Source organism: Lithobates pipiens, unplaced genomic scaffold (genome assembly GCF_037356315.1).
Source record: "Lithobates pipiens isolate NorthernLeopardFrog02 unplaced genomic scaffold, aLitPip1_a1.2 Scaffold_19, whole genome shotgun sequence".
In the NCBI taxonomy this organism is placed as follows: Eukaryota; Metazoa; Chordata; class Amphibia; order Anura; family Ranidae; genus Lithobates; species Lithobates pipiens.
Window position 1 is genome coordinate 327,501,026 of NW_027507764.1, and position 18,075 is coordinate 327,519,100.

Genomic DNA, 18,075 nt, shown 5'->3' on the forward strand with positions numbered 1-18,075 from the left:
GGGGCCAAGGTACCGAAACAGAGAGATCTCACACACACACAGCGTCGATGCAGCGGTGCTTTGCTGGCGGTATAGCCACGCTGCCCCATTGATTTCAATGGGTAGGAGCGGTGAATACACCGCTACAAAGATGCTGCTAGCAGGACTTTTTTTACCGTCCTGCTACGCATCGCTTTTTTCAAGCGCTATTTTTAGCGCTATTTTTAGTGCTGTAGTGCCTGAAAAAACACCTTAGTGTGTGAAAAGGGCCTTAAGCTTGGACAAACATACCTGAAGCCAATTGGTTTCTACCCCTGTGGGTGTTCCTATAATTGTAAAGGAACAGTAATTAATGGCACAGCAGTGCTGCAGCATTAGTATACTCAGCAAGTTACAGTGGGGGAGATTTACTAAAGCTGGTGCACTCAGAATCTGTTGCAGCTGTGCATGGTAGCCAATCAGCTTCTAACTGCAGATTGTTCATTTAACCTCTTCCAGACAGCTTTTCACACATTTACTGCAGCAAGGCACCCCGGCTGCCCGAAACGACGTACCTGTATAATGGTGGTATCTGTGGCAGATTCGCTGCGAGATCACCGTTATCGGCGGCGGAGTCCCCCTCCCGCAGCTCTCCCATGCCCTCTGCCGCTTACCAGAGCCGTCGGCAGTGGCGGAGGTGATCGGATCCTCTCTGTTCTTGTGTATGGAGACGAGTGAGGCTAAGATGGCCCCCACCCATCCATACCATAGCAGGGGGAAGTGACGTCAAAACGCCCATAGCTCTTAAAGGCACATTTTTTTCAAAGTAATTTTTTCAAATGACAATTTTTTTTTTTATTGAATTTTCGTCCAAATATGAGATCTGAGGACTTTTTTACCCCAGATCTCATATTTAAGAGGACCTGTCATGCTTTTTTCTATTACAAGGGATGTTTGCATTCCTTGTAATAAGAATAAAAGTGACCCAATTTTCTTTTTTTTTAAAACAGTGAAAAAATGTATAAAATTAAGTAAAATAAATAATAATTAAAAAAAATTAAAGCACCCCGTTCAATGAGCTCGCGCACAGAAAAGAATGCATACGTGAGTAGCGCCCACATATGAAAACGGTGGTCAAACCACACATGTGAGGTAGCACCGCAATCGTTAGAGCGAGAACAATAATTCTAGCTCTAGACCTCCTCTGTAACTCAAAATATGTAATCTGTAGAATTTTTTAAACGTCGCCTATGGAGATTTTTAAGGGTAAAAGTTTGACGCCATTCCACAAGCAGGCGCAATTTTTAAGCGTGACATGTTGGGTATCAATTTACTTGGCATAACATTATCTTTCACAATATAAAAAAATTGGGCTAACTTTGCCGTTGTCTTTTTTCTTTTATTGAAAAAAGTGAATTTTTTCAAAAAAAAGTGTGCTTGTAAGACTGCTGCGCAAATACGGTATGAAAAAAGTATTGCAATGAACGCCATTTTATTCTCTAGGGTGTTAGAAAAAATATATATACTGTTTGGGGGTTCTAAGTAATTTTCTAGCAAAAAAAAACTGTTTTAAACTTGTAAACACCAAAATCTCAAAACAAGGCTGGTCTTTAAGTGGTTAAGGACACACAAAGCCCTTAGATGGCCCCTGGTGTTAAACCTTTTCCTGCCAGTGTCATTAGTACATTAACAGTGCATATTTTAAGCACTGATCACTGTATTAGTGTCACTGGTCCCCAAAAAAGTGTCAAAAGTGTCAGTTAGATCACTGATCGCTGCCATTACTAGTAAAAAAATAAAATTAAATATGAATAAATAAATAATAAAATTCTATAAAAATATTCTATCATTTGTAGACACTATAACTGTTTCGCAAACCAATCATTATACAGTTATTGTTTTTTTTTTTAACAAAAATATGTAGCAGGGTACATATTGGTTTAAATTGATGAAGAAATTTGATTCTTTCAATTTTTTTTATTAGATATATACTACGGCAGAACGTATAAAATATATATATTTTTTTTTTCAAAATTGTTGATTTTTTGTTTATAGAGCAAAAAATAAACGCAGATGTGATCAAATACCACCAAAATAAAGCTCTATTTGTGGGAAGAAAAGGGATATCGATTTTATTTGGGTATATCATTGCACTGCTGCGCAATTGTCAGTTAAATTAAAATAGTGCCGTATTGCAAAAAATGGCGTGGTCATGAAGAAGGTAAAACCTTCCAGCACTGAAGTGGTTAAACTTGGATAATAAAACCTGAAAGCTGATTGCTTTTGATGCAGAGCTACACTAGATTTTGCATGCTCCAGTTTTACTAAATAACCCCACGGCAGGGAGTATTTACAGTGGAACAGAATTGCATCACCAGACTACTCAGCAATAGCTCAGTTTAGCAATGGCAATGGCACAGTATTGCAGTAAGGCAGTATTCCAAGTATAGTCTAATTGACCAAAGGATGGCTTCTGACAGAGGGGTGGTTGTCTGGATCACAATATAGTGGCTCTTCTGTGCTGTGGGAGGGTCTTCTAGAAGCTGCTTCTGGAATTAGAATGTCGCATGAGCAGCAGTGATGGGTCTGCCCTATTCCCCCTTGAACAGGAACCTCTCCCTGTGCTAAAGCTTTCCCTAACAAGTGGGATTTCTGTCCCTGACCCTTTACTTTCTCAAAGCACACCAACATGAGCTGGGGAACGAACATCATTTACTTTCATCTGTATTTAATTGGAGATTAGGTGGGGATAATATGGAACAAGAAAGCATATCATGTCGATATACAGTGCATATGGATAACCATACCTAGTATAAATATTGGATACAGTAATATAAAATATTGCATCTGGATAAGAGATGAGAGATGTGAAAAGATACATTTGTACCGGGATATGTAAGATAGCAGATTTTAACATTCCAAAACACAAAAGTCTGGCTAAACCTCATTCCGTGCATGGTGATTCGGCAATTCAAGGATGTGATGATGGTTTGCAAAGCTAGCAAGGTGCCATAGAGCATCTAGGTATATGCAGAGAGGAGGAGAGAAAGTATAGTACAAATTCTGAAAAGGGGGATTGGGGGAGGGGAGACAGCTACTCCATCATGGTTCTACCAAAGTGCGAGAACATTTTTCAGTAACTCAAACGGGGAACGCTGATGTGAGATGGACCACAAAGCCATTGTTTTCTTAAGTTGTTCAGATCTATCAGTTTCCTGTGACAGCAGGCTCTCCAGGCTGGGTACCATTATTTAAAAAGGGTTGCCCAAACCAAGATGGCTATCAAAAGTCACCAGCAGTTACAGTGTCCAATCAGATGGCTGCTACCTCTCAAACACCTACAGAGCCTGCAAAAAAAAAAAAAAAATGTGCACCTGCCTTGCTTCTTGTCTTATTGGCTATGCATAGGTACAAGGTAACACAGCAGTTATGTAATAGCAACATTATTTCTTACTATACTGTGGTGCACAGTATTATCAGGTCTCTCTTTAACTACAGTGTACACTGGTTAGTGCAGATTCCCTCTGTCACTGTTATTTACTCCATTTAACCTTTGGTTGGACAATTCGGTCAGAACAAGATTTCTAATGAATGTCTAAGACACTAGATTTCTAATGAATGATTTCTAATGAATATGATGATTTCTAATGAATGTCTAAGACACTTCTTAACCTTTCTGAATGTTATTTACATGTTCTTCTGATTTCCAGTTTTCTTCCTGTGCGACTCACTTACTGGAGCCCACAGGACCACTCCAGTGCATAGATCATGAATTCCATTAGAGGAGTAAAATGTATCAATTTTATATTCTTTTTTCTTTTAATTGTTTATTGAAATTTTCATAAAGTTTCAAACATTAAAACAGAGACAACAGTCAGCACTACAATACACCACCAGCACTAGTGAACAATGGAGCTTCAGACCATACCAGTGACCAGTTTCTTGTATAGAGGTAAATAAGGAAAATAAAGCACACATTTACAGAGTCGAATCACATCACCCCTGGGATATCAACAGGTATTGGGCAAGGTGCTCACCAAGGCCTGCATGTAGTTAGCATTTTGCCCACAGCATAAACTTTTAACCAATAAGCAGTTAATCCAAAGCGGTAGAACTCTTCACCACTCATCAATCATTTATCCAAACGCCCCACACCTTTTCAAATTTAGTTGGTACTCCTCTTCTAAGATATGTAGCATTGTACAGTGGTGAGGTATTATTTACTAATGCCTTCTAAGCCACAATGGTAGGGGGCAATGGTTTCTTCCATGACTGGATGATTTTTTTACATGTATAATACAGGAGGAGAGTAAGTAGTGTACGGATCAACTTTTTGGATGCCAACGAGTCCACCAGTCCCAACAAACAGACTGCTATGGAAGGCCTGATGGTAATTGTCATAACTGACTTGACACAGTCTAAACCTCTGTCCAAAACTACTGGATTGGTGTGCAATGCCAGAAAATGTGCAGAAAAACTGCTCAAGGGGCAGCACACCTCCAACAGTTCAAGGGATGCGCTAGAAAGCTTCTCGCAAGTTAAACTGGAGTGCAATATATTCTATGGGGAAATTTGAATTGCATCAGGTGATCCCTTACTGACATCAGTCTAGAAAAGGTAGAGTTCCACACATCGTCCCAGTCATCCAATTTTATATTTTTTACCTTTTTTTCCTAGGTACATTTCTTGTCACCCTATGAGATATTGGATAAACATCTTTTACATGCAGAGAAACCTTTTCCTTCAAAATGGTTGGTTTTCTGGGTGGAGGCTCAATTACATGTTGTACTAATATAACCTGACTTTAAATAAATTTGACTATTTGAATAGACATATCTATGTAAAGACTGGTTTGTAAGATGATTGATTTCCATGGAAGGCGGATTTATGCTTGTCATTTCATCTTAGACATTTCAATAAAGTAATTTGCCAACAAAGGGGTTAATGGGGCTATTAGAGAGGAGGAACAATGTATAGAAATGACTACTGATGAAGGATTGGTAATGAAATGCATTGCGTGGAGTTTAAGTACTTCATTTCATTATGTACTGAGTAGGAGGTAGCAAGTGACAGGAGGAAGCTCTGGGGCAGCCAGTGTATTGCAACTACACATGCTTGGTCATATCTGCCCTTAGTGCTGGAAATAGCACTAATACAATAGTATATACATAATAACATTCTGGAGTTTAGGAATGACTGCTAGAGACTGAATTGCACAGTCTATGCTTGCTACAAAAGCTTATCCATTTAACTTGTCATCTTCTCTCAGCAAGTTTATTTCCATTAGGACTGCACCAGTAACATCATTTTAGTGTAGACTTGTAAATACATAACTCAAAATGTGGCCTAGTAAATGTGTTTAACTGCAGTCTATGGAGTTATTTAATTATTTCTTCCATTTTTATATAAAATATATACACCTAAACATGAAACTTTGGGCTGCAAAACTGCATGCAGTCTATCATTTTAGAAATGCAGCCTACTCTAATTGATTCAATGCTTCCTGTTCAATATTTTTGCCTCCTGTCTGACATGACCCATAATCATTTTTATTTAACGCTAAACCCCCCCCCCCCTCGCCTTCTTCAAATGCAGCCTACTAAAAAGGCATAATTGATGTGCAACATGTCTGGTTTATTATAGACTGTTTGGCTCTTACATAATAAACTAGTTTTCATTTTACATTAAAACCTGTTACTTCTCTCCCTCTTCAAATACAACCTACTAAAAAAGCATATATGATTAGGCATGTGCATCAGATGTGATTGTTTAGTGCTTGCAGACTGGCTAAAATGTCTGGCTAATTCACCAAAAAATGAATACTATTCCTTATGCAATCTGCACAGCAACATTGGTTGCTAAGATGACAGTGGTGTTCTACCATGATTGTATTTAATAAATGATGTCAGACAGCACCCCCCACATTGTTTGATGGGAAACTATGAGTTGCAACTAGGAGTCAGTCGGAATAACATGCCCAGTTTTTTCTTTTGATGGGTCATCAGGTCTGTTGTTCATCGTGAGGAAATAGTCAAATTGTATCATTGGCCTTTTTTTTTTGATAACTGACTTTTACAAATGTATGGTATCTTTATTTGCAGTTAAAAAAAAAACATATATATATAGTGACTGGATAACCAGGGGCTACTTGGAGGAACTTGATGTAGTTTTTTTTTCTGTGAGCTCGCCCTAAAGTCCATATCAGACCCTCATTAGGACTATTTTTTTTTGAGTGGCGTCATTTCGCAGTTTCTAGCAACAAAAAAAGAAAAAAAGTGGGGTTCTCCCAAAAAACCATAGCAGTCTCCTATTCTAGGTCTGTTATGGATTTTAAGTGGAACCCCCTCCCTCGAAAAAAGCATGCGGCCCCCTTCAAAATGATCTTATCCAAGCATACAGCCTAGCTGGCCAGAAAAGAGTGGGACAATGACCATGCACTTCCCCGTCAAACTATACCAGGCCTTCAACTTGAAGAGGTTACTTGCCAGGGGGTCACATATTGATGAGGGCAAGGGCCTCTTTTCCCCTCAATCCTGGCCCAGCAGTTGTGGGGGTCTGCAGAGTGGACTTCTTGAAGCCCTTTTTAAAAGAAACAGAACCCCAGAGCCTGCTCCCCTCCACATAATTGAGTAAGGGGTATATAGTACGCCACATTATTTATTCACGCAACAAAATTAGAGTGTAAATAAACACAGACACTGACAAAATTAATTATTAACCACTTCAGAATTTACCCCCTTCCTGACTAGAGCACTTTTTGTGATACGGCACTGTGTCGCTTTAACTGGCAATAGCACGGTCATGCAACATTGCACCCAAACAAAATTGCCATCCTTTTTTTCCACAAATAGAGCTTTCTTTTGGTGCCATTTGATCACCTCTGCATTTTTATTTATTGCGCAATAAAAAAAAAACTGCGACAAATTTTTAAAAAAAAGTATTATTTTTAATTTTTTGTTATAATAAATATCTCCAAAAATATATAAAAAACAAAACAAATGTTTTCCTCAGTTTAGGCAGATATGTATTCTTCTACATATTTTTGGTAAATAAAAATGGCAATAAGTGTATATTGATTGGTTTGCGCAAAAGTTATATCGTCTACAAAATAGGGGATAGATTTAAGAATTTTTATTATTTTTTTTTTATTAGTAATGGCGGTGATCTGCGATTTCTATCATGACTGCGACATTATGGCGGACACATCGGACACTTTTGACACTGTTTTGGGACCACTGTCATTTATACAGTGACCGGTGCCATAAAAATGCACTGATTACTGTATAAATGACACAGGCAGGAAAGAGGTTATACACTAGGGGGGCGATCAAGGGGTTAAGTGTGTCCTAGGGAGTGATTCTAACTGTGGCGGATAAACTACCTAGGACATAACAGTGATCACTGCTCCCAATGACAGGGAGCAATAGATCTCTGTCATGTCACTAGGCAGAATGGGGAAATGCCTTGTTTACATAGTTCTGCAGCGCCGTGACACGATCGCGGGACACCAGCGAACATCAAGTCCATGGGACCCGCAGGCATGGTCACGGAGCATGAGGCAGGTCCACGCGTGCCCACAATGTCGCGTCTTAAAGGCGACATACCTGTACGCCCATTTGCGCAGCCGTGCCCTTGTACCAACATATATCGTCGTGCACTGGTCTGCAAGCGGTTAAAAAAAAAAAAGTCCCACCAAGTATACATCCATTATCAATCATAGTGTCCATCACAATGAAAAATGTCATGGCAGAATGCGTGACATGATTGACAAGAGCTTATTAGGTCAATGATGCTATACAGAACACATCGCTGTATACTGTATGTAGCTGAAGCTAAATACAGTTTGTACAGTGCACATGGCTGTTGCATCTGTTAGTAAAGTAAATAGTTCTTGGACCAGCTAGGTCCCTACAAAGCATTCAAACTTCACTAAAACCTGGAGAGACAATTTAACCGACCTTGACATCCAGACACTGCCTCTACGCCTTATGTTTCTGTACTTCGCTGACCTTGGCCTGCAACCAGAAACTATCCTTGCCTTTCAATTCAGTACCTTGCTGCTGTGTTGTAGACGACCTTTGGTTTATGCTCCTGCCTTCTGATGATCAGTTACTAAGGTCAACATCGGCTCTTGAGCCATTCTGCGTCCTCACATCCTGTCACCACTACCAGGGTTGTTGGACAAGAGGTGCAAAAGAAACTCCCACTTCAGCTCTATCTACACCAGGTAGTTCACAGGGCTGGTGTTAATTCTGGGGAGAACCCTGCATTTTTGCATGGGGTTTCCCTAAACATCTAAAGTATATGAGACCCTCATCTGGGATAAAGGTCTGTGAGGTAGTACATCCTACAGGTGCGCCAATTTGCCTTTTTAAAGTTTCATTCTAAGCCTTATGAAAAGAGCTACTCCCCACCGAAGCAAAATTTTAAACATTTTTTTTCTGCATTGGTACCTTTCCTCCAGCTTCCAGGACCTCTTTGACAATTATATAATCTTGAAAACTGGCAGAATTGATTTTGAAAAATTTGGTTTAAATTCATAAAATTAATTTGGCAAATCTCCTGCGAACAAAACCCAGGTACAGTGGATATAAAAAGTCTACACACCCCTGTTAGAATGGCAGGTTTCTGTGATGTAAAAAAAAAATGAGAGAAAGATAAATCAATTTCAGAACTTTTTTCCACCTTTAATGAGACCTATAAATTGTACAACTCAATTGAACAAATAACTGAAATATTTAGGTGGAGGGAAGGAAAAAAATAAAATAAAAAATAATATGGTTGCATAAGTGTACACACCCCAAACTAATACTTTGTTGAAGCACCTTTTGGTTTTATTACAGCACTCAGTCTTTTTGGGTATGAGTCTATCAGCATGGCACATCTTGACTTGGCAATATTTGTCCACTGTTCTTTGCAAAAACACTCAAAATCTGTCAGATTGCGAGGGCATCTCCTGTGCACAGCCCTCTTCAGATCACCCCACAGATTTTCAATTTGATTCAGATCTGTGCTCTGGCTGGGCCATTCCAAAACTTTAATCTATCTTCTTCTGGTGAAGCCATTCCTTTGTTGATTTGGATGCATGCTTTGTGTCAATTGTGCCCATATTGACTGATATTCGCAACTGTTCATAATTCCCTCCACCTTGACTAAGGTCCCTGTTTCAGCCGAAGAAAAACAGCCCCAAAGCATGATGCTGCCACCACCAAGCTTCATGGTGGGTATAGTGTTATTTTGGTTATGTGCAGTGTTGTTTTTGTGTCAAACATATCTTTTGGAATTATGGTCAAAAAAGTTCAACCTTGGTTTCATCAGACCATAACACATTTTCCCACATACTATTTGGAGACTTCAGTTGTATTTTTGCAAGATTTTCCTTGGATGTTTTTTTCATAAGAAAAGGTTTCCGTCTTGCCACTCTACCCCATATCCCAGACACATGAAGAATACGGGAGATTGTTGTCACATGTACCACACAGGCAGATATTCCTGCAGTTCCTTTAATATTGCTGTAGGCCTTTTGGCAGCCTCCCTGACCAGTTTTCTTCTCGTCTTTTCATCAATTTTGGAGGGACGACCTGTTCTTGGTAATGTCACTGTTGTGCCATATTTTCTCCACTTAATGATGACTGTCATCACTGTGTTCCATGGTATATCTAATGCCTTGCAAATTCTTTTGTACCCTTTTCCTGACTGATACCTTTCAACAATGAGATCCCTCTGATGCTTTGGAAGCTCTCTGCGGACCATGGCTTTTTGCTGTAGGATGTAGGAAGAAAATGTCAAGAAAGACTTACTAGAACAGTTGAACTTTATTTGGGGTTAATTAGAGGCACTTTAAACGATGGCAGGGCAGGGACGTGCAGTCAAGGGAGGCAGGCGAGGCAGAGCCTCATCTGCCATGAACATTAACCGCTTCTCAACCAGCCGCAGTTATACTGTGGCAGGTTGGTTCCCCTGTGCAAGCCATCGTAGCTGTACGTCGGTTCTTTAAGACGCTGTAGCAGGCCCACGTGTCCCCAGAGCCAATGCAGATGCCCGGCGGGTGTGATTACTGCTGGGCACCTGCGATCGCTCACGACAGAGTGAGAACCGTGTGTGTGTAAACACACAAATCCCGGTTCTGTCAGGGGAGAGGCGATAGATCGTGTGTTCCTACTAAGCAGTAACAACGATCTCTCTCCTCCTCTAGTCAGCCACATTCCCCCCACAGTTAGAACACACATAGGGAACAGAGTTAACCCCTTGATCGCTACCTAGCAGTAACCTCTTCCCTGCCAGTGACATTTATACAGTAATCAGTGGCTATTTATAGCACTGACCTCTGTATAAATGTCAATGGTCCTAAAAAAGTGTCAAAAGTGTCTGGTTTGTCCACCGCAATGTCTCAGTCCCAATAAAAATCGCAGATTGCCACCTTTACTAGTAAAAAAAAAATGGCATAAATCTATGCCCTATTTTGTAAACGCTAGAATTTTTGTGCAAAACAATCAATATAAGCTTATTGCGATTTTTACCAAAAATATACAGAACAATATATATTGACCTAAACTGAAATTTTTTTTTTTAATCTTTAGGGATAGCTATTATAGCAAAAATGACAAAAAAGTGTTTTTTTTTTAAAAATCGTTCTTTTTTTGTTTATAGCGCAAAAAATAAAAACTGCAGAGTTGATCAAATACCACCAAAAGAAAGCTCTATTTGTGGGGAAAAGGACATACATTTTGTTTGGGTACAATGTCGCACGCCAGCGCAATTGTCAGTTAAAGAGATGCAATGCCGTATCGCAAAAAAAGCCTGCTCATTAAGGGGAAAATATTGGTGGTTAAAAAAATGAAAATGTAATAAAAATTCGAGCTTCGAGGGTCATAGCTCGGTGACCTGAGGTCACAGAGACCCCAAAGCCCAAGTCCTACCCCACCACTGGGGCTCCTACAACCTATGATCCTGGAGATACGAGATTCCTTGCGCAGCCTGTCAGAAGCTACATACAGAAAGGCCAGTTTAAATACAACCTGGCACACACTGTTTGCAGCAGACTAAGAGGTTGAGCTCATAGTGCCTCTCCTCACTTCTGGTCAGAGGCACGGAGCTCGATGGACAGCTTGGAGTCTTGGACCAATGGTAAAGTACCATTAGCCCCAGCTGTCCAATAAAAATGCTGCAGTGGAGCGCAATATAGGAGGGATCAGAGGGCCCTGCTCGTTAGAGCTTACAATCTAACAGATATAACTTCAAACTTCAGTAATTTGTCCATTAAGCCAGAAAGGCCAGTTTAAATACAACCTGGCACACACTGTTTGCAGCAGACTAAGAGGTTGAGCTCATAGTGCCTCTCCTCACTTCTGGTCAGAGGCACGGAGCTCGATGGACAGCTTGGAGTCTTGGACCAATGGTAAAGTACCATTAGCCCCAGCTGTCCAATAAAAATGCTGCAGTGGAGCGCAATATAGGAGGGATCAGAGGGCCCTGCTCGTTAGAGCTTACAATCTAACAGATATAACTTCAAACTTCAGTAATTTGTCCATTAAGCCACCTGCTTGAGTACAGTTTTTGAAAATATAGTAAATTACCTTAAAGACAATATATAATAATTATTTGTATACTACTTATGGTAATTAACCGCTTGCCACCAAGGCCAATTTTCATACATGTAATAATCAATGTTTTTGCTTGAAAATTACTCAGAACCCCCAAATATGTATATTGTTTTCAGATACCCTAGGAAATAAAATGGTGGTCGTTGCAACTTTTTATGTTACACTGATTTTGTGCAGCAATTTTTCAAATGTGTTTTTTGGAAAAAAAAACTGTTTCATGAATATAAAAAATGTGAAAGATGTTACACCAAATAAATAGATATCTAACATGTCATGCTATAAAATTGTGCACACTCGCGGAATGTCACCAAATTTCAGTACTTAAAAATCTCCATAGGCGACGATTTAATTTTTTTTTTTACAGATTACAGGTTTATAGTTACAGAGGAGGTCTAGTGCTAGAATGATTGCTCTCGCTCTAATGATAGCGGACCTCATCACACGTCCCTGTGATGATTTTGAATGCGATTGCTTCATTCTGAACGCAGCTACATCCCCAGTTATAAGAGGGTGTGCACACTTATGCAAACACATTATTTTTATTTTTTTATTTTTAATCCCCCTCGAAAAGATTTTAGTTTGTTTTTCAATTGAGTTGTACAGTTTATAAGTCACGTTAAACCTGGGTTCACACTAGAGCAATCTCAGAGATTGCATGTGATTCACACCTGTGCGAGTTCACAGTTCGCACTGCGATCTGTGAACTAAACTGGGGGTGTCATTCATTTTGGAGAGGAGCGATGGGGGAACCGACACTGGAATTGTGCTGGTTCCCGCATCACATTAGTGTGAACCCAGGGTAAAGGTGGAAAAAGTTCTGAAATTATTTATCTTTGTCTTTACATCACAGAAACCTGACATTTTAACAGGGGTGTGTAGACTTTTTTTATCCACTGTACATTCTAATCATCACTATACATGATCTGTAGAATGTCTGTGCAATATATTTGCCTTTTTGTCAGACATAAGCACTATGATTTTTGTTGTATGTTAAAACCTGCCTTGTCTCTCCTTCAAATGCAGCCTACCAAAAGGTTTACATGATGTGCAGCATGTCTGTGCAATATTTCAGCTTATATTCTCATGTTATCCACTATAATTTTTTATTTATGTAATCAAGCCTTGTCCCTCCCACATTTCTCCACCATCAAATTACTTACATAATCTCCACTGTGCTTTATGTCTGTTATATCAAATAAAGAAAAAAATAATATAGCGCATATAATTGTGACACTAATCATTTTGTAATTGAATGTTATTAAAAATTAACTTTCCTTTTCAATCTGCAGCCAATGTAATTCTGTGAGAATACATTGCAATATGGCTGCCTGAGTTTTCTATACACAGGATGTGTACTGACCACTCCCCAGAAACATCATTTCTTGCTTGTGCCATTGCCTCCCCAATTTTCCTAGAAGTCCACTTAAGATACAAGTCAGATTATAGGCATCTCTTGCAACAAAAATTTCATTTTTTGAGAGATACTTTCAATAGAAACACGTCTAAATGGATGCAGGCCAAGCAGATTTCCTCATTAGTGCCCAGTAGCTCCTCACCTGACAGTTAATTATGAAACCACTCCCATTAGACCCACTTAGTACAGAGGCACAGAGAAACACACATGGATTTTTTCAGAATAACAAAAGGTAGGAATCTGCAACAAAGTTTTTTATAATCCTTGCAGTGTACATTGATCACCCAGGGGGGAATATTTTTTTCTCAACAAAAGTGGAGTTACGCCTTAACCACTTACGGATCCCGCCGTCATTTTATGTCGCTACTTTGAAGAGGAATGTTTTTATGGCAACAGCTAGCTGCTATAACCCCGGTATCCTCTTCCTCAGTGGGTGGTCAGCTTTCAGATAAAAGTGGTCTCTGCAGTGGATTCACCGCAAGATCACTTTTATCAGCAGCAGGCTTCCACCGTGCTACGGTGCCCTCCCCCGCTTACCGGAGCCATCAGTAGCGGCAGAGGCGATCGGAACCTTCTTCCTGTTGGCATGGAGATGAGTGAGGAGAAGATGGCCCCCACCCGTCTCCATACCACTGCAGGGCAGAAGCGAGGTCAAAAGGTCACTTCTGTCCATAACTATTAAAGGGAGTTTTTTTTTTCAAATTACATTTAATTTTTCAATTTTTTTATTGCAAAGGTCTTTTTAACCCCAGATCTCATATTTAAGAGGTATTTTCATGCTTTTTTTCAATTAAGGGATGTTTACATTCCTTGTAATAGGAATAAAAGTGAAATTTTTTATTTTTTTTAAAGAACAGTGTTAAAAAAAAAAGTAAAATAAATAATACATTTTTAATTTTTTTTTAAACATGGCACGTCCCGTCGAGCTCCCGTGCCGAAGCGAACACATAAATGAGTAGCGCCCGCATATGAAAACGGTATTCAAACCACACGTGAGGTATCACCGCGATTGTTAGAGCGAGAGCAATAATTCTACCCCTACACCTCCTCTGTAACTCAAAACATGCAACCTGTAGAATTTTTTATTTCTCTATGGAAATTTTTAATGGTAAATGTTTGTCGCCATTTGAGGAAGTCTCTCACTATAGAAATCCATAGAATTACCGGTTCATCACTGGCTATACCGCCTCTCACTAGGCCCAGCAGCCGATAGGATGTTAAGTAAAGCAAAGTCTCTGCCACAGACTTGGATGTAGAAATACTTGAAAAGCAAAAGTCTCTGCCACAGACTTGAATGTAGAACACTTGAGAAGCAACAGTCTCTGCCACAGACTTGAATGTAGAACACTTGAGAAGCAACAGTCTCTGCCACAGACTTGAATGTAACTGAGGGACGTAGTTAAATTTAGAGAACTATGATACGGTACCAGTATCTCTAAGCCAGTCCAGCGATACCGTATCAGTGTAGATCCATATAGTGTCCTTCAACTGAGCCTCCAGGCTCCTTCTGAGAAACCAGCCTTACACATGGCCTTCTCCCGAAGAGTCCTCCCCTGGATGCTTCTCCTGTTGCTGGGCCTCTCCCTAGATGAGACGGCAATGGACCACCTTTGAATCTTTTTGGCCTCATATCCGTTCATGGCCTGTCCTTGCAGTTGCTTCGCCTCGGGCTATCCAGCACTCAGACTCGGCATTGCATGGATCCGCACCCCAAGCCAGGAGTGCCATGGGGGCTGGTCAGGAGGACCAGGACCAAACAGACGGAAAATCTCTTCTGGACCGGAAACCCAGAAGCACGTGATGCCAGTACCTTAAATGCCCTCTCCCAGAATGCACAGCAAGACGACACTCCTACTGGGCTGGTTCCGAGAGAAAAAAAGCATCCAATACACCAAACTAGACTGTGTTCTACCACTTGCTGGCTGTGACAGCGACACCTGCAGCCAAAAAGAACGCAGTGCAATCCATCTAGACTGGTATTAAAACCATAATTTGGCAAAATTAGCCCTAAAACCCAACTGTGGTTTTATGAATATTAATTTTTAAAACAAATAGTGTGTGCTCTTCAGGAGCCTGCGCTACATCATATATATAATACATTTACCCAGAATTAGTATATACAGTGTATTTTAACTGGGAGTCAGACATGAAGCTACATGAAGGGTGGAGGGGGGATATTAATATTTTATAATAAAATAGTACTAAAGGCTGAGACCTTTTGCATGGATATATTCATTTTATATATGATGTACAATACCTAACTTTTACTTTAAATGTAATTGTAATGCCTTTAAAGCAATTGTAAACATTGTTTTTTGTTTTTCAGACAACAAACTTGTCATATGTACCTTCTCTGTGTAATGGTTTTGCTCTTCTGGGGTTCCCCACTAGTGCTTCTACCCTACTGCCTTTAAAGTGCTCCTATAGCAAGCTGCACAGTATAGTATAGAGTGCCCCTATAGCAAGGTAAAGAAAAGTTCTGCCTTTAGAATCACTTACTTCCTTCTCCTGCCCAGAACTACATATCCCATGAAACATTGCTCCTCACACATTCACATACACAAGTTCTCAGGCTCTTACTGACCTGTATGGATGGTGCACTGAGCTGTATGTGTGCCGCACTGTATTTTCTAATATGTAAACAAATAATGCATTCTGTATGCATGACCAACGAATCAATTATAAAAATAGTTGACAACTATTTTCTTAATCAGTTATAATCGATTATTATGATTAGTTGTTTCAGCCATACTCTACAGCAGTGGTCATCAACCCTGTCCTCAGGGCCCACTAGCAGGCCAGGTTTTATGTATTACCTTGGGGAGATGCAGACTAGAATACTGCAATCACTGAGCAGCAAATTATATTACCTGTGATGTCTTTCAGTTATCTTGCAAACCTGGCCTGTTAACAGGCTCTGAGGATAAGGTTGATGACCACTGCTCTACAGTACCCAGAAACAAATCATTTTAGTAACATTTTTGGGAGGAATGGAAAACTTAGTATAAAAAGCATAGTGTATATATAAATAGAGCTTCATAAAGAATACCAGATTTATAATTCAGAGACTGGAAAATCCTTAGAAAGCCATCTTGATATATTTGATAGAGATAATAAAGTCCAAAAAGCCTTTAAATCTGAACATAAGAATTCAGTTAGGACTTTATTATCCTAAAGAGATGTACATGCATGAAGCTTATTCTTACAAATTAAAGTAAGAACTAGATATTCAAATTTAAGTGGTTGTTTAACTGCCTGATAAGCTAGAAAAAAAATTTGAATAGCCATTGAGACTGTCGTGTTATAAAAACTCAAATTCTGTAAATTGTACTTTTTTCCCTGCTATGAAATGATTTGCTTTCATGTCCTAGGTAACTATTAGAGCAATATATTGTAGGGTTCAGCTTTAAGGAGAGAGCTCGCAGAGAGGTGATCCAAATCGCACATGTTTAAAGGGCTTCCTGCCCGTGTTTATTGGTCAGCGTGTACAGCAAACAAAAGGATTCCCCCACAGGGGTAAGAAGCACAGTCCAAAACAAAAGTCCAGAAAAACAGGTGTAAGCCTTGTGGCTAGTAAATAGACCTCACTGGGTCTGTTCCAGTCCTGCAGAAATGTCCGCTCACAGCCTGCTTGTCTCCTTTCTCAACACCGCCCTCATTAACACAGGGAAGACAAATTATATCTTAGGTGGGGAGCAAGGTGTGTCCAGTGCTTAACTACTTGTGTCCTGCTACAGACCTCTCACTACCACCCATTTACCTTATTGACCTCAAAATTCTATGTGGCAGATACAGTCAATCCACAATTGACAGGAGCTTTTTCTCACAATAGGGGTTATTTACAAAGGAAAATCCACTTTGCACAGGTGCACTTGAAAGTGCATTTGGAAGTGAAGTCGCTGTAGATCCGAGGGGGACATGCAAGGAACATAAAAAACAGCATTTTAGCTCGCACATGATTGGATGATAAAATCAGCATTGCTTCCCCTCATTTCAGATCTACCCCTCAGATTTACAGCGACTGCACTTGTAGTGCAAAGTGGATTTGCCTTTCGTAAATAACTCCTAATATGTTCTACCTGTAAAATAAGTAGCATAAAAAATGGTCTTGAAGTGTCACCTGTCTTAATCCTTGATTTTTATAAATTATTATTTTATAAATTATAATTCTACTTTACCTATAGCTGTATTCAATTTTCTTTTGATTTAGTTAACCAGTTCCCAACTGGTGCACGCCGATGTACATCGGCAGAATGGCACGGACAGGCAAATGGGCTTACAGGTACTTCCCTTTAAATTTGTCGCCGCTCCATCCTGTGCACACCGGCTGAGACCTCTGTGAGATGGGTCGCGGGTCTCGCGGACTCGATCGCTGCGGGCATATCCACGATTGTCTCACAGGGAGGAAGAATGGGAAAATGCTAATGTAAACAAGCATCTCCTCGTTCTGCCTAATGACAGTGTCAGTAATCAGTGACGTGTCACATGTAGCCACGGCCCCCCCACAGTTAGAAACATGCCTCCAGGACACACTTATCCCGCCCACTAATGGTTAACCCCTTCACTGTCAGTGTCATTTACACAGGAATCAGTGCATTTGTATAGCACTGATTTCTGTATAAATTAAATGGTCCCAAAAATTGGTCAAAAATGGCCGATGCGTCCTCCATAATGTCGCAGTCACAATAAAAATCACAGATCTCCGCCATTATTAGTAAAAAAATAAAAAATATTAATAAAAATGCTATAAAGCTATCCCCTATTTTGTAAACGCTATAACTTTTGTGCAAACCAATCAATAAACGCTTATTGCGATTTTTTTTACCAAAAATATGTAGCAGAATACGTGTCGCCCTAAACTGAGGAAAAATAATGTTTTTTTATATATTTTTGGGGGATATTTATTATAGCAAAATTGTCGCTCTTTTTTTGTTTATAGCGCAAAAAATAAAAACCACAGAGGTGATCAAATACCACCAAAAGAAAGCTCTATTTGTGGAAAAAAAGGACGTCAATTTTGTTTGGGAGCCACGTCAAACGGCCACGCAATTGTCAGTTAAAGCGACACAGTGTCGAATCACAAAAAGTGCCTTTGTCAGG